The 25,238-nt window shown below is 44.9% G+C and overlaps 1 long non-coding RNA gene across 1 annotated transcript; it reads left to right on the top strand.

Annotated features, from left to right (window-relative positions):
- The first annotated feature begins 666 nt into the window (after positions 1–666).
- On the top strand, positions 667–1,621 carry LOC133887526 (uncharacterized). The gene is made up of 3 exons (XR_009903591.1): positions 667–1,089; positions 1,170–1,330; positions 1,411–1,621. It is a non-coding gene; the product is annotated as an uncharacterized LOC133887526 (long non-coding RNA).
- Positions 1,622–25,238: the final 23,617 nt, after the last annotated feature.

Consider the following 25,238-nt stretch of genomic DNA (forward strand, 5'->3'; position numbering starts at 1 on the left):
CAGTGTGTTGGTGCCCGACTGCCCGTGCATGTAACCTGTTCGACCAATTTCCGGACTCAAGTTAGTGAGGTGCGGCGAGTTTGTATGTCAGCTTAGGAGATAGGAAGCGGTAGAATTTCTTGCTCGGACTTTCTTGTAGATTTCCCTTTTTTGTTTTTGTTCCCTAATTCTCTTGTTGAGTTGTTCACGGCTACTTCGTGAAGAAAGGGTTTGGCTGGTGTGTTATCTGGCTTATTCAAGATTTTATTTGCGGGTCAAGTAGTCTGTTTCAGCAGTGAAACTAGCTATCTGATTTATTTCGTGGTTAATTCTTGTCTAAGCAAGATCTGATATATGCAGGTACTCATTTGTAGGGAATATGTGGATGTTCCACGCTCCTAAAAGATGAGGAGATTCTTTTTGGGTCTTCCACTGCCAAATCTTGGGATGGAAACATGACTCCGGTGAGGATAGCAGGAGCAAGAATAAGAAGGCATTGGAGGAATGTGATGGCAACGAGAGTTCCGGTTCCAATTGGAAAGGATGTCAATACGAAGAAGCCACCGTGGGGAGGAACCTTCCAATCTGAAGCAGCTTTCAAGGTTCATGTCATTCTGGGACCCGTATCCTCTGCTAGAAAAGTCAGAGGTAAGAAGTGAATTGAGTTTGCTGCTACAGTGTACTGTAGCTAGTCGGTGTTTTTTCACTGGCGCTGGGGCGGTACTGTTTATAAATTACTGTAGCTAGATATTACTCATAGAATACCTATATCGGAAGATCTGAAGCGTTCATTCTCGATCCAATTGCAGTTAAGGCGTCAAGGCAGAGCACTGCGTTCATGCTCAATCCAATAGCGGTTAAGGGGTAAAGGCAGAGGCACTGTTTACCTATGCCTAAACAGTTGCTTGGATGAACAAAGCAGACAGTGTCGGCTCTTCTGTGGCAACTGGCGAGCCGGCAACCGAGGCAGCTCACCGAGGTCGTTGTGGGCTTGTGGCAAACGTGGTGGTCTCGCTCCAATTCGGTCCCCTGTTGTGCACCCGTGCAGTCACAAGGGATGCACACCATGTGCTCGATGGTTTGGCTCTGAGGAGACATTTGCTAAATTAGGTATGATTTGTTGATCCAGTGATTCAGCAACTGTTTTGATTACCGACCAAATAACCATGCCCAGATCTCTGCGACTGCAGAAATAATGATGGAAGATGGTGTCCTTGCAACACTCTTCCTCGTTCTTCCTTGCCATTTGCCGGACATGTAACCGTATATGCGACAGAGTAGCCGACAAGAGTCCTACTTGATGAAAGAAGCAAAAGAGAGAGAGAAATTCAGCTTACTGTGCTTGCGTAAGGTAACCATAATCTAGATTAATTAGAGTATATTTTTAGTAATATATTATTGATTTATAAGTTTGCCCACGCAAATTCGCAGGTGGCCATCACCAAAGACAAATTCGCTTCCGAAACCGCTCGACGTCGTCGTACGGATCTGTCGCCTATTCCCATGTGCGAAGCAGCAGTCAAGACAAGAGACGTAATGAACTACAATTATAGAAGCATTTTAATTTGATGTAAAATCGTGCTGCTTTTAGAATTCTTTTGTTCACTACTAAAAATTATTTTTTAAGACATCTAGATTTTATTTCTACAGACAGTTTATATGACAAACCATTTAAGTGCGGTTTTAGACCACCTATAAAAATTAATTTTCACAGACAGTTCTTTATGTGAACCGTATGTAGAAATAGCTTTATTTTCAAACAATTTTAAATGATGTGTGCAAATTCTCCATTCATAGCCATGAGGTGCAAAAATACAAAAGGATACTACAGCATGGCACATGTTTGTACAAGAAGCTGCTGGACCATTCACCCGCATGTCAAATGGACGTGCAAGGGAAGGGGCATGCCGGGTGCGGTGAGCAAGCGTGTGCTCTTCTTTTGTTTTCTTTAAATAGTTGATACTAATACTACTATTTAAGCTGGTCTCCCTTTTCTGAGTTTAACAATATGAAACTAAAGTTCCTCCCACCATCTATGCATTGATGAGCATTTGGTATTTATTGGCATTTTCCATTTGGGCCGAAGTCCAAACTCTAACAAATCAAATGTTCAATCCATTTAGATGGAATATTCCAAGAAGGAAAATCAAATGTTATGTCCATTTAGACCATTTGTTACCAGAATAAAAATCAAATGTTTCGGTCTCACTACTACAGAAAAAGGTCATTCATACCCTATTATCACTGTCAGTTCGGTTATAATCAGCAATGATAACCATCACTGTGAATTTATAAGCTTAACTAGTGCCGGAGGGTGAACTCCTCAAGCGGGGATCTGGAGGGACCCCTTTGAGATTCGGCCGGGGGATGATTATGAATCCGCTTCGTAGATGAAATAAATGGGAGTAAATGAGATGCAGGTGGAGGTGGAATGATCGGATGCAGGAAGAAGTAAATTCTCAGGGGATTTTTAGACAGGTTCAGGCTGCACTGAGCGTAACACCCTACTCCTGTGTGTATGCTATAAATGCTCTGAGAATGTCTTTCTGAGGGTCTGCTGTGTTACAAGAATGTGTGTCTAAGTCTAGAGCTTCGTGCTCCTTGTTCTTCGAGACTCATCGATGTGTTCCGTGCTTTGGTGTTGGTCGTCCCTAAAATTCTCTCTCTTCTCCGGGGAGCTCGCCCCGCTTATGTACCCGTCGGGGTGGTAGCGTGCCCAGAAAGGATGGCGCGAGTTCAAGGCGTCATAAATGGAAAGCAACCATCATGGGCTGCTGCGCGAAGTGATGGGTAGGGTTGAAAACGCACCCCCATCCGGTCTTGTTCGTCATCATTCGGCTTTTCGGCGAATGCTGCGGGGAGGGCCCACCGGGCAGCCACCAAGCAGCCCCGTGTGCCCGTCCGGTCAGAGCAGGCCTGACACAGCAGGGTGACAGGCGGTGTGCCTCGAGCTCTGCGACGTTATCCTAAGGCGCGCCGGATGACGCGCGATGGGACCCGTGCATTAAATGTCCCCACGCCTCCCTGACAGACCGTGACAGGAACTGACAGCAAGCATGGGGAGAGTCGTTGGAAGTGACAGGCCACGTGCCCTCTTAAATGCAGCATCGGGCCTCTCACCAGCTGACACCTCACCGCTGAGCCCCTGTGGGGACCACCGGCGAAGTACTTTTCGGGCCCTCGGGGAACTGTGAGTGCTCGGGGGCTACTGTTCGCAGCCCCGAGCACTTAACCCGGATATGCCCTCTCTTGGTCCTCGGGGAACCAAGTGCTCGGGAGACACTGTTCACGGCTCCGAGCACTCTCTCCCGGAACTGACTGTTCGGGTCCTCGGGGAACCGAGTGCTCAGGGGCCACTGTTCGCGGCCCCGAGCACTCTCTCCCGGAACTGACTGCTCTTGGGTCTTCGAGGAACTCGGGTGCTCGGGGGCCACTATTCGCGGCCCTGAGCACTCTCTCCCGGAACTTGGCTTTTCTTGTTATCGGGAAACTTGGGTGCTCGGGGACCACTGTGCATGGCCCCGAGCACCCTCTTCCCAGTACTTGCTCTTTTCTTATCATCGGGGAACTTGGGTGCTCGGGGACCACTGTGCATGACCCCGAGCACCCTCTTCTCGGTACTTAGTCTTCTCGAGTCATCGGGGAACTCGGGTACTCGAGGACCATTGTTCATGGCCTCGAGTACCCTCTCCCGGAACATGGTCTTCTCGGATCTCGGGGAGATAACCCCCGACGGAGGGCGCCACGTGGCACTCTGCTGTTCTGGCCTCGGGACTCGGGGACCCCCAGTTCCTGTGTCACCAACAACTAGCACATAAAAAGATATGCCATCAATAACCGATAGTGAAGTATTACTGTTGGTTTGTAACTAAAACTAATAGTGATATCAATTATCATTGTCGGTTCTTAACGGCTTACAATTAGATTTGTTAGTTCAGCTTATGAATTGTCTGTGATATTTTATTACTGTCGGTTATTTCTGAACTGACAGTAAAAGAGGTTAGGGATGGCTCTTTTTGTATTGTAGGGAGAGCATCATTGAGCTCTTAGCCTCCGAGGAAGTGTGCAACAGCCTACAGGATCAAGATGGAGCAACGCGGGGTGGAAGGGATCAGAGGAGGTTTGCGAACTTTCGTTACTTGTTGTGTAGGCGGACCTGATGATTCCCAATGCTGGTGGCAATGAGAAAAGGTTTACTTACCAAACTTATTCCATATGGACCAACATTGCATATCCTCTTGAAAGAAAAAGAAAAGCATGACACACTTTAATCTATTAGCTGTTGTGTCCTGAGCTTGATCTTATCACTACTACAGAAAAGTTCATCACTACTAGTTCTAAACTGACATCACTGTTAGTTTAATTTAGAACAGCACTAATTACTTACACACTATATATTTTTTCCCCTGATTTTACAGAGAGTAAAAGCCAACAAGAGTAGCATGCTCCTAATATAAGTTAGCTAAAAACAGTAAACATCTGAGTTCTAGTGCTACAAAGCCGAAGGACATCTTGAACAGAAAAAATCTAAGCACTGCGCAGCTATGGAGTATGATGACCAGGATAAACTCTTGGACTACACACAGCAAGAACACTGAATCAAAGTATTTTTATGCTCAGGCAACATTAGGACGAATAATCAGCGCAGAACAGGCTCAATCCATAGCACCCATAACAAATAGAGTAAATTATATATGCGATCAAACTCATATGATATTCTACTCCCTTCGCGCCACCAATTTTAAGGTAATCACACCAGATTTGTAGCTAAACAAGTCAGCACAGAAAATTTACCAGAAATTCGAACTAAAACCCTACCACTACTGCAGAACAGGTGATCAGTGCCGATTCAAAAACATGATCAGTATCGGTTTATGAACCAGCACTGATTAATCGGCACTGATAGTCAGTGACTATCAGTGCCGGGTATGAAACTGGCACTGAAAATCACTATCAGTGCCGGTTCTAGATTAGAACCGGCACTAATAGTACACCTATCAGTGCCGGTTAGTATTACCAACCGGCACTAATATGAGTGTTACCAACCGGCACTGATAGGTGTTTCCCACCTTTTTTTAAAAACGTAGCGGTTGCCACCAGTACAGTGCCATTTTCAAATTTTGGACGTTGCCGGAAATAGACACGCATACATATCAAGTTTCATCACAGCATATATACACAACCACATATAAATTTTATTTATAAAACATCAAGTCTCATCACAATATATATACACCGCATACTTATCAAGTTTCATTACAATAATCTTATGGAGTTTAAGATTTCTTGTGAACCGATGGGTGTGAACTCTGCCCTTTTTTATGGGTTAAAGGTAACGAGAAAGACGATCTAATTTCATGGAACTCGCCGGTTGGATTGATGATTTCGTCATTGATAAACCCGACAAGTTGTTCTTGAAGTGCGTGATTTCATGAGGCATGAGACGTTCTTTGGACAGCTCGAGGATCTGCAATTTCAAGAATTGAATAAATCAATACATATGATTTTGGCGTATCGAACCTTAAAATTAGTCATCAATGTGTATACCGCCTACCTCAGGATCTTCCGGCAGGATCGAATCCTCTGTGTTGAAGGTGTGCATGAATTCCATTACATAAAAACCACATAAATTATTGCCTGGACCCTGCTTCCTACAAGGAAAGCCATGTCGGACTGTCCATTCTTTCGTGTATGGCCTATATCTAACGCTCTTCTTGGTGTATCGTGGGTACACTCTGTATGTGTGTGATTATTGCTGTAAGTAGACTTAAATTCAATCAAATCAAATATTACAAAAGCAGTAACGAAATGGTTGGTTTTTACCTTTGTAGCAAGTCAATGACGGGTTGGTAGGTTTCTTTCGGATTATTTTGTGAGTCGAAAATAAAGATCTTGCTAATATCTGACTGGATGACAAGAAGGATACAGTGAAAACTGTACATAGGTCACTATAGGTTAGTTGGTCCTAATTTCTAATGATATATTGCTCAAAAAGAGTATAAACACGTACCCCCAGTGGTAGAGTAAAAGTATGTATTTCTTCAATTGTAGCTCCAGAAGACACTTCAATACATAGTCCTCGGTTTTCTTTAGGTCGGTAGATTTCATCATTGTCGGGTTAACAAGATATGGGTCGATGAATCCCACATGCATGATGCACTCCTTCCTGCATTTTTGTACCTCCATTCTACACAAGGAATAAGTTAAGAGATTCAATACAATGGTACAAAAATGTATATTGTGAATTATACATATACGACACTTATAGAGTCCAACAACTCAAGATAGACACGTCGAGGGCATCATGTTGGTACAGTCGATACATTTCCTCGAAGAATATAAAAATACTATCGTCCCCGTGGAGATCTTGTTTCTTTACTCTGGCCTCGAAACTTTCCCTACCCTCCTTCGACTCATTCATGTACCACGCATGAAATTTTCGAAGTTGATATGTCAGTTTGGCCCACTCGTCCAGCGCGACCAACAGTTCGCTCAGCTTAAATTACCATCTCTCAGCTGCTTTGGGTGCCACGGACTCGTTAAAAAATGCTCTCTTGTCATATTGGCATCCTTAAGGAATCTTTCTAGTTGTTGTTCTTCCCGTACCTGATCGATAGAAGCCTGCCTCAAGGATTTCTTTCCTTTGATACGCTCGTAGTTTGGTTGACGCTTAGCCACAGCAGGTTTGCTCAGCGTCAAGAGAAACTTTTTTGTTTCTTCAGTGAGTGGTTTTTTCTTCTCAGGCTCTCGCTTTTTAAAAATAATTCTCGAATTCGGCGTTCACTATCGCCCTGTTTTCCTCTGTAGTTCTTTCATAAGGCAACTTCTCAGGTGTTGCCACCTTCTTAGACTGAGAGCGTGTTGTCAACTTCGGAGGAGTTGGCAATTTTGGTGGCACTGTTGTTGACTTCGGAGGAGTCAGCTCTCTTGGAGGCACTGGTGCTGACTTCCTAGGGGGAGGTGTTGGCTCCCTTGGTGGCACTGTTGCTGACTTTGCAGGGGGAGGATTTGACTCTCTTGTTGGCGACTTGCATGGAGGAGGAGTCGGCTCTCTTCTCGGTGACGGTGGCAGTGGCGGCGACAGTGTAGGAGTTGGATCTCTTCCTGGTGACAGTGGCACTGGCGCCGACCGTGGAGGAGTTGGATCTCTTCTGTGTGCTGGGTCTGACTCTGCATTAGATGACTCGTTTGTCTCATTTTCAAACAATATGTAGCACTTGTGCCACAAAACGAAGTCACCCATGTTTGATCCGAGCCTCTTGGAACCCGTCTCTCCGGGGTAATCCATGTCAAACTTATGGTATGGCTTTCGCACGGAGTCCACGTGGACCTTAGCGTATCCCCGTGGTATCGGGAGATCGTTCAAGAGAGCCACTTCGATGCATTGATCAACCTGCACCATAGCCACCGTGATGTTAATGTTCATAGTGGGCACGACAAGCTTGCGCACCTTGCTTTCTGTGATGTCGTCCACAGGGAAACGGGCTAATTCTTCTTCTCCAAACCCCGCAGACGCGCAGCTGCTCCGACGACCACCAGGGCTCACAACATTTTCTTCGCTTTGCTGCTGCCTGATTCCTTGCTGAAATGATTCTTTGATTTCTCTTATTTTGGCATCTATCATCTGACGCTCTTGCACAAGTTCTTATCGCACTACAGCCAGCAGGTCTTCCAGCTCTTCTCTCCTTCTCTTTCGACTCCTATAACTTTCGGCAGATTCTGGGAATCCCTCTTTCCAGGGCACCACACCCTTGCCTCTGGTGCGACCTGGGTGCTCCTTGGTTCCCAGTGCCAAGGTTAGCTGGTCGTTCTCCCTATCCGGCCTGAAAGAGCCTTGGGAAGACTGGGTGTGGGCATCTGCAATTCTCTGCATCACTTCCTGTTCTCTGTCACTTTTGAAGTTCAGACTGCCATCTGCCGCCAAGGTCACCCCTCTCGCGTACAGATAGTGCTTCGCTCGTTCAATCCAGGGAGCCATCTGAGGTGTGGCACCACTGCAGGTTACCTGTTCTTCCATCTCATCCCACTTGTCGCATTTCCTCACGTACCCACGTGAGCTAGTTTTGTGGGGGTACACGTTCTTCTGGGAGTTGGTTTTGTTGATCTCACTTAGTCATTGTGCTTCCTCTAAACGCTTGTGCTCTATGAAATCATTCCAGAATGGTTGAACTGTCGGATAATGGTCCCATTTTGGTTTCCGACCCACCAAGCCATAATTTCTCCACAGCTTACCCTTAAAATTCTTGAACGCAATGGACATTGTTGATAGGGCACGACTCTTCGCTTTGGCCATGCTACATCCTTCAGGGAACTCAAACTTTGCCAACAACTTGCCCCGCATAAGATCCTTGATATTTTCGGGAACCACCCACACGTCATCTCGTCTGCCTCTCCAAGTTCTGTATGTGACTGCGACATGGTCCCTCACCAGACACCCGATTGCTGTCTTGTACGGGCCCAGAATAACTTTTAGTCTCGTGGGCTCCCCGACTGCATTGACCTTCGCAATGATGAAATGTCCCTCAGGCATCCTGCTGGGGCCTCGTCCACTCCTCTCTTCTCCAGTCATCTCATCACCACCCGGAGCATCAGCATCAGGGTCGATCTGACCCTCCGGTGCATCACCTTCGGCCGTGCCCTGCGCAGCCTTAGCGGCTGTCTCCAACTCAAACTGTTCCATGTTCAAGTACAACCTTGGGCTACCGCCCCATGTCTGGTCCGGCTCCATGTTTGCAGGCTCATCATGTACTGAGGCTAGAGCCGGACTTGAGGGACCTTGTATCGGAGGGGGGACGGGACGGGGCCGTGCACGGTGGTTGGATTTCGTATGTGTCATTCCTACATCAACATTTTAGACACAAGAAGCACTTGATTTAGAGATAATCTAAAACCGAATGCTATACTGGAACATAGAAGAAATGAGGAGAAAGGGACGTAAAATGCAAGGGCATAAGGCACACAGAAATGCAAAAGTACAACATATTGATCAGGTCCATAAGTACAATGTACATCAGTTTTAGTTATACAAGTGTTCATATCCAGAGTACAGAATATATAATAATCAGGTCCACACAAGCATTATACATTCAAACTACTCATCGCTATCATCACTCGGCAACCACCAGTACTCATCGCCCTCAATGTGGCCAACATCATCACCCTCAACGTAATCATAAAGAACCACGTCGTTCGGGTCCACGCTAGAATCCACTTTATCGCCCTTAAGGTGGCCAACATCTTGACGATCCAGCACCTCAGCCGATTGAATGGACAACTTCTGAAGCCTGCTCTCTACCTCCTCAATTTGGAGTACAAGCCGGTTCGCATCCATAGAGCACTTGCACGAACAGGGATCAAAGCTTTCATTAGCCATCTTCCTTAGGTCTACAACTATATCATCGATCTTTTCGATGGTCCATGCCCAACTATTAGTCATTATTCTACAACCATCCAAAACGGATAGGAAAACACATATGACATACCAATTTATAACAAAGCTATATATACAAAGCTATATTCAAAGCTATATATACAAATGAAAGGCACATATTAGAATCAATGACAAAACTATATATACAAAGATATCGAATTTCCCTTGTACTATTGCTATGAAGAACTCTTGACAATTTTAATTGTATTGAGATGGAGGATGACTTGAACTTCTTTTGGAAAAATTTAAGGAAGCATACATCTTGATCAAAGATTTTATTGCTTGGTGTGTGCTACTCAAATTCTGCATTAATCCTATGCCACAAAATAAAAACCCGGAAACAGGTCACTGTTATCCTTTTGTACACAACTAATTTACATAGGTAGTAACTTGTAAGAATAGGAACAACAATGCAGGTTTGCATTTCTAAATATTTCCGGCATAACCAAATAAAACTGCCAACTTGCTAGTGGTAAGTAATAAAACTGCCAATTTGCTAGTGCTAACACAGCACTGAATTAACAAAACCAACCAGAATATTTCTAGTAAATCTATAGAAAGTACAAAAATAGGTATGGAATGAAACACTCAATGAAAATCGGGCATATATACTGAGTTAATCAAGTTTACTACAAGGTTCATAATAGTGCTCCACCACAGGAGCATCCAAAAGTACTAACTTGAACGATATTGCATTATTGCTTTTGGGATTTAACACCAATGGCATATTGGCACTCATAACTCCTAGCATAGCAGTTATACAGCCACAAAGCAAAAACAGAGTGACAAATGCAGCAAAATAACAATATCTGGGCAACATATCAGCACGTTTTTCACAATGTATATACACAAGCAGAACAGCAGATAAACACATGCACACAGAACAAAATCAATTCACTTATGTATGCTGCCGAGCAGCAGATAAACACAGCGTCCATGCTGCTACCGAGTAGCGTGCAAGTTGCAGGTGGCCTCAAAGATATCTTCATTAATCGAACAACGAAAACCATGTCTTTGAGACGTTACTGAACACAGAAAGAAAAAAAAACATAGCAGAGTCTATTGTTTCTAGCTTTAGGAGATTTAGGAATTGCGCAAGCATTATTTCACTAGGATCGTTAATCAATTCTTTATCAAAGCATGCTCTGTTTCTAGCTTTCTATATTGCCAGCAAACAGCAGCTAAACCTATCACTGCTATTTATTTATTTTCCATTTGGTAAGAATATCTTATCCCAAATATGGAACTGCTGAATGGAATGATCTGGTAGATTTGGAAATCTGAACTGGCCTTGCTTTAAGAAAAAGAAGTAGAATATCCATTCTATCATCTTTTAAGGAAATGCTGCTCCAACAGCTAAATCTCCACGGTCTAGTTTGGAACACATGAACCCCATAGAAATTGAAGTGTTTTCTGTTAAAGTTCTGCAAGATCCATGTGTTCCAATAGACTCCAAATCTTCTCCTACAAAGAGAAACTTTATTTTCATCGATCTCCATAACCTACATGTATCCTTATCTACCTCCCAGTCAAATACTCCTAATTTGAGTTGAAGGATTCAAATTGAGCTGTTCGAGTCAAATTGGACGCTGCCTGGTACCCTCTGCATGTGTAATAGATTACAAGTTTAGAAATGGGTGGGTGGGTTGCTAACCGAAACCGAAACCGAGCAGGAGAGGTGGTCCTTGGCGTTGGCGTCAAGGGCGGCGGCGGTGGCTCCTCCTCCGTGAGGGGTGACGGCGGTGAGAGCTCGGGGACAAATCGGCATCGGGAGGAGGCGGCGACACGTCAGGGCAGCGTCGGGAGGAGGCGGCGGCGCGTCGGGGCTCGGGTGACTAAAGCGAACGAGGAAGGCAGCGCTAGGGTGAATAGAGGAATGAGGATGCGGCTAAGTGTTGGAGATAAATATAGGAGACGTATCAGTGCCGGTTCTACTTTCTAACCGGCACTGATACTAGTATCAGTGTCGGTTCTATTTTCTAACCGGCACTGATACTAGTATCAGTGCCGGATATATTTACAACCAGCACTGATAGTTGAAGTATCAGTGCCGGGTTTTTCCAGCAAATTAATTCTTATAATGTGCTTTGTTTGACAAAATAAATGCTTTAATGTGCTTTGTTGCATATAAAATTAGTTTTAATTCTAGAAAGTTGCAAATAAATTTATAAAATCTTTTTAACTTGTTTTATGTTGAAAAATAATTCTAGAAAAATTCAATATACACTCGATATAAATTAAAGCATATTATTACATCACCCATACATGTCCTTGATACAAAATAAAGCTTAACCTAAATATTATACAAATTTCACCAAATACATGAAAGCTGCTTTCACTGAACGATTAATGCTTCATTATGGTCGTGGCATATGTAGGTAGCTTCCGCAGTGTCATCAATGAGAGGTAGTTCAACATTCTCTCCAAAAGGAGGCAGGTCTTCGAATTTGTCACAGTCTTTGTCGTCGACAACATTCTCAACATCGACGATTTTTCTTTTTCCTTGAAGAACCACGTAACGCTCCTCCTTGTTAGCTGGGTCCGGGTCATTTACATAGAAGACTTGTGCAACATCGTTGGCAAGCACGAATGGTTGTTCTCTGTATCCGACAAGTTTGAGGTCCACGATAGTCATACCGTACTTGTCGACCTTGACTCCCCCTGTGAGTCTGACCCATTGGCACCGAAACAGATGGACCATCAAATCGCCATATTCAAGTTCCCAAATCTCCTCTATGAATCCATAGTAGGTCTCCCTGTTGCCAGCGCGGTCACAGGCATCACTACGGACACCGCTATTTTGGTTAGTGCTCTTGTTGTCTTGTGCTCGCGTATAAAATGTATAGCCGTTAATCTCGTATGCTTGGAATGTGCGAATCGTAGTTGACGGGCCATTTGCCAGCAGTTCCAACAGAGCATCGTCGGTATCCTTACCCATCATGAGTTGACGTAACCAATTACCGAAATTATCTCTGTGCTCTTTTGCAATCCAATCATCTGACTTCGTTGGATTTGTGGAGCGTAGCATGCTCACATGCATTTTGACATACGGGATCACTACAACTGCCTATTGCAGAACTGCAAAGTGTGCTTGAGTGAATGAAGCACGATCTTTGATATGGATTGAAGTATGACCTATCGTCCATTTCCCCTTTAGCCTCCCCTCATAGCGAGATATAGGTATACCAATTGTGTTCAGTTTCATATAGTCAATACAAAACTCAATGACCTCCTCCGTACTCCACCCTTGGGCAATGCAACCTTCCGGACGACCTCGGTTACGAACATATTTCTTCAGAACCCCTATGAACCTTTCGAAAGGATACATCTAATGCAGAAACACGGGGCCAAGGCTCTTTATCTCACCCACAATGTGAACAATTAGATGGGGTATTATATCAAAAAATGTCAAAGGGAAAATAGTCTCAAACTGACATATAGTATGGACCACGTCTTTCTGCAGCTTTGCCAGTTTGTTCGGATCAATAACCTTCTGTGAAATTATGTTGAAGAATGAACACAGCTTAATGATTGAGTCTCGGACCTTATCTGGCAGAATACCTCGAATTGCAACTGGAAGCATCTGCGTAATCATTACGTGACAATCATGAGACTTCATGCCAACTAACTTTGTATCTTTCATGTTTACAAAGTTCCTGATATTGGAGGAGTAACCGGTCGGAACTTTGACATCATGCAAGCAACCACACAGGCGGATCTTCTCTTCCTTGCTCATAGTGTAGCAAGCTGTGGGAAGTTTCTTTTTGCCGTTGTCTAATTGTATGTAGTGTAGGTCCTTCCTGAGGTTCATTTCTTTCAGGTCCAGCCGTGCATTTAGTGTATCTTTTGTTTTGCCGGGTATGTCTAGTAAGGTATCAATCAAGCTATCAAACACATTCTGCTCCACGTGCATGACGTCGATTGCGTGTCGAACCATAAGATACTTCCAATAAGGCAACAACCAAAATATTGATATCTTTTTCCACATGAGAGCATTTTGCCCAGCCTGCATTTTTGTACTGCCTGGCCCCTTTCCAAGTATAACTCTAAGTGTATTAACCATCTTAAATACCTATTCTCCACTACAAATCTTTGGAGCTTGACGAAGCTCCATTATCCTGTCAAAAGCTCTTTTATTCTTGCGGTATGGGTGATCCGGATGGAGGAACCTACGGTGACCCATGAAGATCATTTTCTGGCTGTTTTTTAGCCACCGCCCCTCCGTTTCCTCCAAGCACTGAACACATCCATTGTACCCTTTTACAGTCTGCCCTGATAGGTTACTAAGAGCAGACCAATCTGAAATTGTCACGAACAGCATCGCGCGCAGGGTGAAATTCTCGCGTCTGTACTCATCCCATACCTGTACGCTATCTTTCCACAGTACAAGAAGATCTTCCACCAATGGTTTGAGGTACACATCGATATCGTTGCCTGGTTGATTCGGCCCACTAATCAGCAGAGGCATCATAAGGTACTTCCACTTCATGCACATCCAAGGTGGAAGGTTGTAGATACAGAGAGTCACAGGCCAAGTGCTATGAGTACTTCTCGTGTTGCCAAATGGATTCATCCCATCCGTGCTCAACCTGAACCTTATATTCCTCACTTCATCTTTGAATTCCTTGTATTTCGAATCGAATCTCCTCCATTGCATGCCATCAGCAGGGTGTCTAAACATTCCATCTTTCTTGCACTGTTCGGCATGCCATCGCATCAGCTCGGCATTCGCTCTGTTAGCAAACAATCGCTTCAAACGGGGGACTATAGGGAAATACCAAGCCACCTTAACGGGGGGTCTTTTCTTCTTTCTCTTCACCCCTACGCCATCGCTCTCGATATCATCAACATTGCTCTTGTACCATGGTGCATTGCAAACGCGACACACTTCCAAGTCTGCATCCTCGCCGTGGAACAACATGCAGTCGTTTCCACATACATGTATTTTCTCTACTTCCAATCCCAACGGGCAGACAACTTGCTTGGCATGGTACATGTTTTTAGGCAACACGTTCCCTTATGGAAGCAATTCCCTCAAGAATTCTAACAATTCATTGAAACTCTTATCAGCCCAACCATTGCTAGCCTTCATTTGCATCAATGTCAGCACCACATGCAACTTGCTATGCTCATCTTTACAGTTCGGGTAAACTGGTGTTTTAGAGTCCTCTATCATGCGTTGGTACTTTTAATGTTATCTTTCAATGGTGAAGTACCCCTCCCCATCTCGCAACATTTGTTCTATGCCTTATTCATTGTTGCCAACAAAAGTGTCCCAATCATCGTTCTCGACAAAAGTATCTTCAAATGCCGACATATCGAAGTCTTCGTTAGCCGTCGGATCGTTGCCTCCGTCTCCTTCGACTGTTGGTTGCCCTTCACACCCAACATCTGCAAGTTCACCGTGCTCAGTCCAACGAGTGTAGCCAGCCTTGAAACCCCTACGAATCAAGTGTGAACAGATCTACTCTATGTTTGAAAACTGCTTCTCATTCTTGCAGCCGACACACGGATAGCATATATAGTGCTCGTCACGCTTCCCTTTTGGCTTCTTGTACGCCGCGGTAGCCCTCAAAAAAGCCTCGATGCCAACAATGAACTCTGGCCCTCGTTCCTTGTACATCCATGACCATTCTATCTGCAAATCATTATAATTAAACACATTGGACTTATAATCATTAAACATTTAAAAATCTAGAACATATTCATCGAATTACCTCGTATCCTGATTGGTCCCTATTTGAGGGTCCATCTCCTTCAGGTACTTGGGCCGGGTCGGGGGACCCGCCTTCCAAAGGCTGCCGAATCTGATTGCGACCCATGGGTGGACATGTCATCCTTACAACACAGTATTTTATCAACTGTACATGTTAAATTCACTATGTTGATTAATTAACAGAGGAAATCCATTGGATTATTATTAAAATTCATGACTTTAAAAATATACGCAATCCACATACTAGAAAATTAGAGCTAGATTTTAGGGACATTTTGCAAATACCTCCCTGATTTTTTATTCTTTGGATGCCACTCGAATGACAGTTCTAGTGGTATTTTTGCAATTTTTGAATGACAATAACGGTTGAATAAGTGGCAAATTTGTAATTATCCATAGATTTTAATGTAGGCACCCAACTCTATTTACATGTGACTTTTAATCTACTCGTTAAATCATCTACAATGATAAAATTGCGACCTTTCTCTAATTTATATGGATATTTGAGCTCTTGCTCATTCCAAATTTCAACACCAACTAACAACCACCTAAATTCAAACCTAGAGAAATCTAACAACTAAAATCCAACTAAGAATCAAATGTACATCATCTCTATACATCTAACAACGATAAAGTTGCAAACTTTACCTAAATTAGATCTCAACTACATCTCTAAATCCATAACCATGTAACAAGCATCATCCATCATCAACCCTAGAGCAATATACCAAGTAATCTATCCAAAAATGAAATATAGATCTCACTAACCTTAAAACAGTTGAATCCTCCAAATTTTGAAGGCTCCCACGCAAAAAAAACCTTGAATCGCCAAAACAAAATGGCAAGGAGGCGCTGTAACACTGGGCTATGGCAGCGGCGGCTCTGTTCTGGGTCGAGACGGGAAAGAAGATGGGCTATATATACTGTAGCAGACTATCAGTGCCAGTTTACAGAGGATCCGGCACTGAAACACCACTATCAGTGCCAGTTCTTAACTCCAGGCCCTCGATCGCGGGCGGGAGTTTTAGAACCGGCACTAATACCACTTTCAGTACCGGTTCCTTTGAACTGACACTGAAGGTGACGGCTATTATGTGAGGTTCTGTAGTAGCGTACAATTTAGCAGCACAAGGGATGAAACCTATCACTTGGCACGGGCCTTGAGCATGAGGGCGGACGGCTGTGGCACTGTGCAGAGCCCCTTGGCGGCCATCTTATAGAGGTTGTAGAGCTGCAGATGCGCCTCCTAAGGATGCTAGTGCCAAACGCGGCTGAGGCCATGATGAAGGCCGAGGCAGCACTGAACTCTTTGCCGAGCTCTGTGCTCTCCAGTCCCTCCCAATCGATCTCGCTGTTATCTCTGATGTCGCCGTGGGCGTCGCGTGAGGGAGGTGGAGCAGCCGCAAGGGCTTGCCTATGGCTGCCGCCTGGGCCAGCTCTTGCCAGTCCCCAGTCATGGTAGACCACAACGATCGAGGTGGAAACCTTGCTATATGCGACGATGGATCTGGAGGCAGCACGGGCAGATCTAGGGATCGCGTGCAGTGGCCGAGGAGGAGAGAAGCAAGCGGTAGGGTGATGTGAAATCGGCAAGATGGATGACGGCGGCGATGCATGGAGGATATGACTCGGGCGGCAGCGGCTTGTTTACACACGGTGAAAGTAAACTGGATAATAGCTCAGGAGGTGGTCGCCATTGTCAACAAATTAAAAACAAATTTGCTTCCGAAACGACAACACGACTCGACGTTGTCGTACGGATCCATCGTGTATTCCCATGCGCCAAGCAGTAGACAAGACTTTTTTTTTCTAGAAGTTGAATTTTTGTTAAGATTTTTTAACAAATTATATGATTTATAAGTACAAAATCTATATAGTGTAAAATTATTTTAAATTATAAATCTAGTTATATAATTTTTATATATTAAATAGTCTTATAATTTGATTAAATATTAGTTTATTATTTCTGAACAGAGGAAGTATTTGACTGTAGTTATAGAAGCATTTTAATTTGATTTAAAATCGTGCTGCTGCTAGAATTCTTTTGTTTACGCGTGGTGAAAGTAAACTGGGTTATAGCTCATAATTCACGGTGAAGCGATAAGGCCGTCTCCAACGGAGACGCCATTCCCTGCCGCATCCCTGTTCCTGGGCGATTTGCCGCTCGCAAGTGGCCGGAGTCCTCTCCAACAGAGATCGAAAAACTGATTTGCTGTGCGCTACAGGGTTAAAGGATCTAGCTTCTTGCGGCAAGTTTGCAGCTGGATATACGAGCCTGTATTCTTGTTCCGTGCGTATGCACGTGGGTTCAAAGGGAGGAGGAGAGTAATGAAAGGTAGGAAATATGATGTCTGTTGGAAATGGAATAAATAGAGGATGTAGTAATAATGATAGGGATACTGTAATAGTATTATAAAGAGTGAATTTTTAGAGTTTCTGTTGAAGATGGTCTAAGAAGCTGAGGATGCAATTACAATCTGCACGTTGTCATTATGCATGCACGCAGTCCCGAGTGGGCAAGAACAGGACAGGTGCCAAAGAGAGGCCATTATGGGCCGGGCCCGACTTAACTTTGGCCACACTCCAACAATGGAATGGGTGTACTCTTTACTTGTTATACTCCGCCCGTTTCACAACACAAGCCCTACTGCTTGAGATTTGTAGTATATTATAGATGTGTGTGTATATGTATGTATGTATGTATGTATGTATGAGAATGATGATGTAGTTATTAAAATATTTTCACCCTCTAACCTAATTTAGTGCTGTGGAATAGATATAGTGGTTGTAGCATAGATTTAAATAGGAGTATATGTACTCATCTCATTCACTTAGATGTAGTAGTTATTCTCTCAATCAAAAAGAAGTTACACACCGCAAGTCGAAAGATATATCAGTTCCTTATAAAATACTCCTTCCGATTGCAAATGTAAGTCGTTTTAGACTTGTGCACAAGAATTAAGAAAGTAGATCAAATGACTTTGTTGCTTTTCATTTATTCTGCATTGGAAAAGATAACTCATTCATTTGTGAGAGTGGTAACATTTATTAAACAAGAGCAAGACAGGAACAAAAGAGAAAAAATACATAGAAGTTTGAGAACGACTTATATTTATAGAATAGTTGAGGAGGTTAAAACGACCTATATTTGCAACCAGAGGGAGTATGTATTATTTGTGACAAATACATTGTCCGAAATTTTGGTTTGAATGTATTGAAATATAACTTTAAACTTTTTGCAAAAAAGTTAGTTGGGCAATATTGTACTTATGTAAATTTCTCGAATTCAGGACAAAAGATTAGCAACCAAAGTGACATTAGTAATACACCTCAGCAGTATGGTTGTTTTATGTTTGGGCTCCCATGAAGAGGAGATGAGAGATGCGAGAGGTCGTCTACAAATATTTGCCAATCCTTCTGCTACTGACACATGGGTCCCATGACTATATGTCAATGAGACGAGGTGGGAAATTCTGAATGGTGGCAGATTCCAAATCTCTATATAATAGTCTGTGAAAAGCTCCAAAGCTACAAGGAGAGGGGGAAGAAGAAAATATGGGAGGGCAAGCATATGTATTTTTCCAAAAAGAAATAGTGCACGCACGTCGTAAAAGTTGAGTCTCGTGGAACTAAAAATGTCGTTGATATCGTAAGGTCTGATTGGTTCATAACCGCTTTACCCTACTTAAACTTAGCATAGTGCGTGCAGACTTTTTGTGTGAATTCGAAATCAAGGCCTCCATAGTCAAGGTAACCAACCCAAGCCGAGGAAGCTAGCTACTGATACTTGTTCTCCGAAACTAGAGATCCAGGACTCGATAGGGACCATGGATCCGATCGGCCGGAAGTTGGGAGCATCTCGTTGATGTGCGTAAGATTCCCCATGCAGCAATCGCCGTGAAGCGTGGCCACGTACCACACCACTATCTGCCGAACCGAGCAACGTCACGGCCGCGCGCGCGCAGAAAGCTCGGCCGCAGGCGAAAGCGTGGTCCACTGACGCTGTGTGAACTTGCAAAGGGTAGCTTTCCGACGATCCGACCGACTGCGACGAATGGTGGTGTTCTTCCGCCGTTTCGCGCAGGAAAACCTATGGCGGAAACGATGGTCGATGAATGCATGCATGGGTCCTTGAAAAACAACACGGTCGGTGGTCGACCATAGCTGCGACCGTACAGCCATAGGTAGTTGCCTCGGCACTATTTGCAGACGTTACATCATGAACCAAAAAAAATACTGACTGCCTCTCTGTTGTTCAGCTCAATATTTTCTTCCGTCTCTATTAACAGAGATCACCGGAGCGCGGAGCCACTTGCGTTGAATTAAGCACATGTGTCTCATGGTGAGGCTATCTGTAACCTTTCTGCGTCAGGCAATCTAGGTAGCAGATCTAGTAGCCCAAAACAGAAGGAAAAAAAAAAGGGGGCCGGGATAGCAAATATAGTTGAATTGCGACAATAATTCGTTAGACAATTGCATTAGCAAGTGCGCCTACTAACTCACGCCAAGAATCGCATACTTTTCATATGAATTCAGTTATCCTGCACAGCCCAATATATGTACTAAAGCTTTTTTTTAAGCACACTCGTGTATGCGTAGCGAGTTTGGGTATCAGGCAAGTTTCTAAATAGCTAGCCTATAACTGCGATATAGCTCTGCTGTAGCTGTTTTTGATCCCAAACGATAAGCGACGGTCCAATTTACCAGTATATATACTAGCTATAAGTGCAATAGCTCCGCTATTTGCATTAGCTCCTAGCTAGCTAGATCAGCTATACAATCATTTGTAACAGCAGGATAAAACAACAAGCCAGTTTTGAAATCCGACTTTATTAGAAAGCCAAATTGTTGAACCCCACTGTACCTAATAAACCTGTGTGACAAACTATAGTCAACACTACTGTACCTAAACCTGTGTGACAAAGTATAGTCAACAAGAACCAAGGGGGGATTTCTTTTCGTTCGATCGCTGCCTCGATTGATCGGCTTTCTTACGTCGAGCGTCCACACGCGCCGCGACGAAAGTACGCAGCACGATTGCGCGCCGCTTTTGGTCCAGTCATCAACGCGTCGCTTTCGATGCCGGGGGGTTTGGTTTGTCGTTTTAAATGCGGCAGGGGTGGGGACCGTGCCGTGGATCGGATCGTACGTAGATGCTTCCGTGCGCGCGCGCGTCACATGGACCGTGGTGAGTACCCAGTTACCCACTACCCAAGAAAAATCATATGGTCAGAGCTAATGTACCAAAGATGAGTGTGCGTTGGTGCCTGCTTCGCACCGATAATTCAGATTTTGTTTTAAGGTCTGCTTTCATTACAACTATGCAGTTGATCCCACTTTGTGCCTGGGTCTAACCATATTTGCGAGGATATTTATAGCGAAAATTGCAAGTACAAGCCATTTGAAGTTGCAAATAACCTCTATAATAATATAGTTACATTTACCACCCACAAGTCTAAACCTGTTGCAAAATTCTCCTTCAGGGTTCTCACTTGACACTATATTAATATATTAGCTATAATATGACACCGAGTGCTCTACGTAGACTAGTAGCATAGATGAGAGGTGATTGAGGGTTTAACTACGTGGTACATCTCACTAAATTTTTTATTTGGTTTGATTTGTTGAGGGTATTGCAACAATACATTTGATGCAGTGAACTTTATTGCTCTATTAGACCCTTCCCCATCCTCATCTTTCCATGCAGGCAGTCTATGTTGCACTAGTGCACCATATATATGCTCGAGTACTCGAGGTTGTATAACGGCAAATATGTTAACATAGCATTAAGTTAGAACCTAAAGGATGGATCCTGCAATAGGATTAGACGTGTTAGATGGTATTTTACCTATAGGTGGCTATATGCATCTTCAAATTACTTTAGAAGGACATTTGCAAGGGGTCACATTAGCAACACTACTCTGCACCTCTCTAAGAAAAAAAAACTTGGAGAGAAAGAGAAGGGGAAAATCCCCAGCTCGTCCTATAAACCCTAGTCTTGTTGGATTCACGCCAGAAGCCTCCCGAATCGAAGCCCCTCGAATGTTTCGGTTGCCTTCAGGAGCTGCACGTTGCTTGGTTTGGTGAAATTTCCCACTTTTTTTGGCCTAAGACCGCTAGCTCTAGGTGTTTCTTTGGGTGGTTTCCCGATGCAAGTCTCCTTCGGTGCTCACCAGCGTCGGATCCGACCGTGTTCCGGTGAAAGGTTTGATTTTCCGTCCGGTTGGTCCAATTTCGACCTCGATTTGTCCACCTGACTTGGGGCATGGCCACGGTGGTGGTGATTGAGGAGGTAGTCGCATTGATTTGACTGGCGGTTCTTGCCTTTTGCATGAGCCATCTAGAGGCACAAAGGTTTATCCGCTTGCTCACGGCATTTCTTGGCAATCTTGGGGCGCTTGGTCTTCTGTGTATCAAGAAAGCTGTGATGGACTAGGTTAAATTTTCCCCTGCATCGCTCCTAGAGGCCGACTCGTAGAGATGGCAATGGGTACCCGTTACTCGCTATCCGACGGGTATTTACTCCATTAAGAGTCGGGTATGGACGTATTCTTCATACCCACGGGCCTTTAAGCGGGGAAAAAGCTCACCCATCGGGTAAACCGGTTCGGGTATGTTCTCATAGTACCCAAACCCATTTACCCATAGATACCCAATAGGCCACAAGCCCACCTCCATTCATCCAATCATCTGGCCCATGTAGGGATGTAGCCCAAAGACCCAACCACTAAAACCCCGTGAACCCTAATTGGCTAACCCTAACACCCCGGCGCCCTGCCCTCACGAAGCTGCACAGGCCACACGCCCGTATCGTGCCCCGAACTTTCGTCGCCCTCGCCGTTCGTCACCTCAGCCAACCACCCGGGGCCCCGTCACCCTCGCCTAGTGCCCCCGTCCCCCTTCCCCTGCCATCGCTCCCACTATCGTCAACCTCTCCATCCATCTCCATCGTCGGTGGGCTGCTCCTTTGACCACTACGCCAAGGTCGCCGGTCGTGGCCGTCACATTCAGATCTCAACCATGGTCGTCGCTTGCGTATTCTAGATCACTCACGAGCTTAGCCACCGCACTGACGGTGAGACCATCGAGTGGCTAGGAATCTTAGCTGGCTAGGCTTCGATGCCGCAGGCCACACCATGCCCCTAACTCCTCGTCACCCTTGCCAGTCACCACCTCGGCTCGTCGTCTAGGGCCCCTCGCCCTTGCCCCATGCTCGTATTACCTGCCATCGCCAAATCCCGAATGTCGTCTCCAGATCCCGGGTGCGGGTGACCCGTCGGGTACCCGTTACCCACTTGGGTACATGTATGGGTATAAATTGTACCTATGGGCGGGTATAGGTATTTTAGTGGACGTGTTTGTTTAAGGAGGGTATGAGTATGGGGTGGTAAAACCCGGTGGGTGTGAACCTATTGCCATCCCTAGCAAATCGGGCAGCTCCACGCCCCTGGTGTCACCACCCCGTCTCACCCCTTCCCTCCTACCTCGCTGCCACTTGAGCCGGCTGTCGGAAGCCCGCATAGTGGCGAGGGTGGCGGCGGAGGGGCTTGTCCCCGATGGGGTTGCTCCTCCCGTAGCGCGACTTGTAGTGACAAGCTTAAGGTTGCCGACTCGATCTCCAGGGGGTTTGCTGTAACGAGCCAATTCAGGTGGCCTACGACTGGATCCGAGGCTAAGCTGATGGGAGGTGGTGTGACGGTGCTGCGAGGCGTTGGTGCTCGCCACCATGACTAGATCGGTGGTGGGGCATCCTTGTGGTGAGTCATGGTGGCAGGCGGTGGTGGAGGTGGCTGGAGGTCTCCGTCGACCATCACGGTGGTGATGCGGCTTGTGGCTCGCTCGACATTTCTGCGGGGCTGCGGCACCTGACACAGGTGAGGTGGCTCGACCTATCCGAGTACACCGATGCAGGGGAGGTGGACCTGCCACCGCTCGACAGGGTCACGGTGGAGGTTTGGCTGCCAACATGGCATTGCGGCAGCGCCCCACATGCAACTGTGGGGGGCTATGCTTCTGGCGTCCCGAGCCAGCGAGTTCGAGGACCGGTAGAGGTCATCGAGTCAGTTGATGGTGACGGTGATGGAAGAGGCCGCGAGTATAGCGTGATAATGGCGGAGGCCTTGTCTGTGTGTAGTGGCGGCGATGATAAGGACATAGACGCCTAATGACTATGGCAGCGAGGCTAAGTGTGAGGCATTGACGATAGTGGTGGCCAAATGCGATCATGATGGAGGGCATGGTGGGCGATAGGCAAGCGGCGGCAGGCTGTGGATCTTCGTAATAGAGGGAGTAGGAAGGCTCCAGGTGAAAGCTTAGCCAAGAATTTTGTCGGTGCCGACAACGGCGACACTCTCAGGTGTTGCTCTCCCTCATGGAGGTCATCTTAGAGGTCTCGCATTGCTTATGGTGGTTAGTCAGTCGCATGGGTGGGATGTTCAACGAGGCCTCTACCCCCTCGGAACTACCTCATGCTTCGCAGTGGATGACTGGTATGGGTGGGAAGAGTATGCTGAGTGATGTCGGAGCTACTACTACGTCGTGGAGTGCGACAATGCTTGACAATGATGACATGTGGCAGACTCTTTCTCGTAAGTGTCTTGGTGGTAGCTGCGTGTCTGAGTGCAACGAGGAGATAGAGGCTGAGGTACATCGTGGAAAGTAGGAGCTACTTTGTCACTATAGCGACAAGTCTGGCAATAGTGACTCATATCGGGTTCCGTCATTTGTACGTTGTAGGTGTGTGGTGGTGAGTCACCATAGGTGGCCGTCTCGGTCTTTTTTTGTTGTTGTCAGGGTTTTTGCCGTTTTTTCTTCTAATAAACTATACAGTTTTAAGATTTTCAGATCTAATTTTCCTTATAAACTAGGTCAACTCTATTCTTCTTTAGTGAATTGTAAGAACTCCTATCCTTTTTGAAGTTTTTTCAAAAAAACAACATTTGCAATTTTCTCATATTTATACGATGAGCTTGGTGAAGAAGATGCGCATTTTAATTAGCATAAAAAAGAGCTCATATAGCTTTTTCTTTTTTCTAGAAAATTTGCTAAAGCAGCAAACTCTAAATTTAATTTTCTGAAGCGATGGGTGGGATGTTCAACGAGGCCTCTACCCCCTCGGAACTACCTCATGCTTTGCAGTGGATGACTGGTATGGGTGGGAAGAGTATGCTGAGTGATGTCGGAGCTACTACTACGTCGTGGAGTGCGACAATGCTTGACAATGATGACATGTGGCAGACTCTTTCTCGTAAGTGTCTTGGTGGTAGCTACGTGTCTGAGTGCAACGAGGAGATAGAGGCTGAGGTACATCGTGGAAAGTAGGAGCTACTTTGTCACTATAGCGACAAGTCTAGCAACAGTGACTCATATCGGGTTCCGTCATTTGTACGTTGTAGGTGTGTGGTGGTGAGTCACCATAGGTGGCCATCTCGGTCTTTTTTTGTTGTTGTCAGGGTTTTTGCCGTTTTTTCTTCTAATAAACTATACAGTTTTAAGATTTTCAGATCTAATTTTCCTTATAAACTAGGTCAACTCTATTCTTCTTTATTGTAAGAACTCCTATCCTTTTTGAAGTTTTTTCAAAAAAACAACATTTGCAATTTTCTCATATTTATACGATGAGCTTGGTGAAGAAGATGCGCATTTTAATTAGCATAAAAAAGAGCTCATATAGCTTTTTCTTTTTTCTAGAAAATTTGCTAAAGCAGCAAACTCTAAATTTAATTTTCTGAAGCGACCAAGATGAAGGTCAGATTTTTATTTCTTACTATTTCCGAGTTCGATAAGATACCAAGCGCGTATTACCGGACGTTGATATGGCTTTTCCTCTCTTGCACACACGCCTTAGCCTACCGTGATTGAGCGCTGACTGGTGTCGCAGCCAAATAGGATGGGAGGGTGTTTCCGTGTTGAATATCGTTTGAAACTCTTTACTGGAAATGGGGAGCACAACGCAATTCGAATAAAACTTCTTGGGAAACTTTTTTGATTGGCATGACGTTGCTCACAGCTGATCCCAAAAAATAAGACATGTATTGAACATATTCTGGTTTTCATGTCCTTTAAAAAATGTAACAAGTTGTGACGAGTTGCGAACGAGTTCGCTGCCAAAGG

Source organism: Phragmites australis, chromosome 12, assembly GCF_958298935.1.
Source record: "Phragmites australis chromosome 12, lpPhrAust1.1, whole genome shotgun sequence".
NCBI lineage: Eukaryota > Viridiplantae > Streptophyta > Magnoliopsida > Poales > Poaceae > Phragmites > Phragmites australis.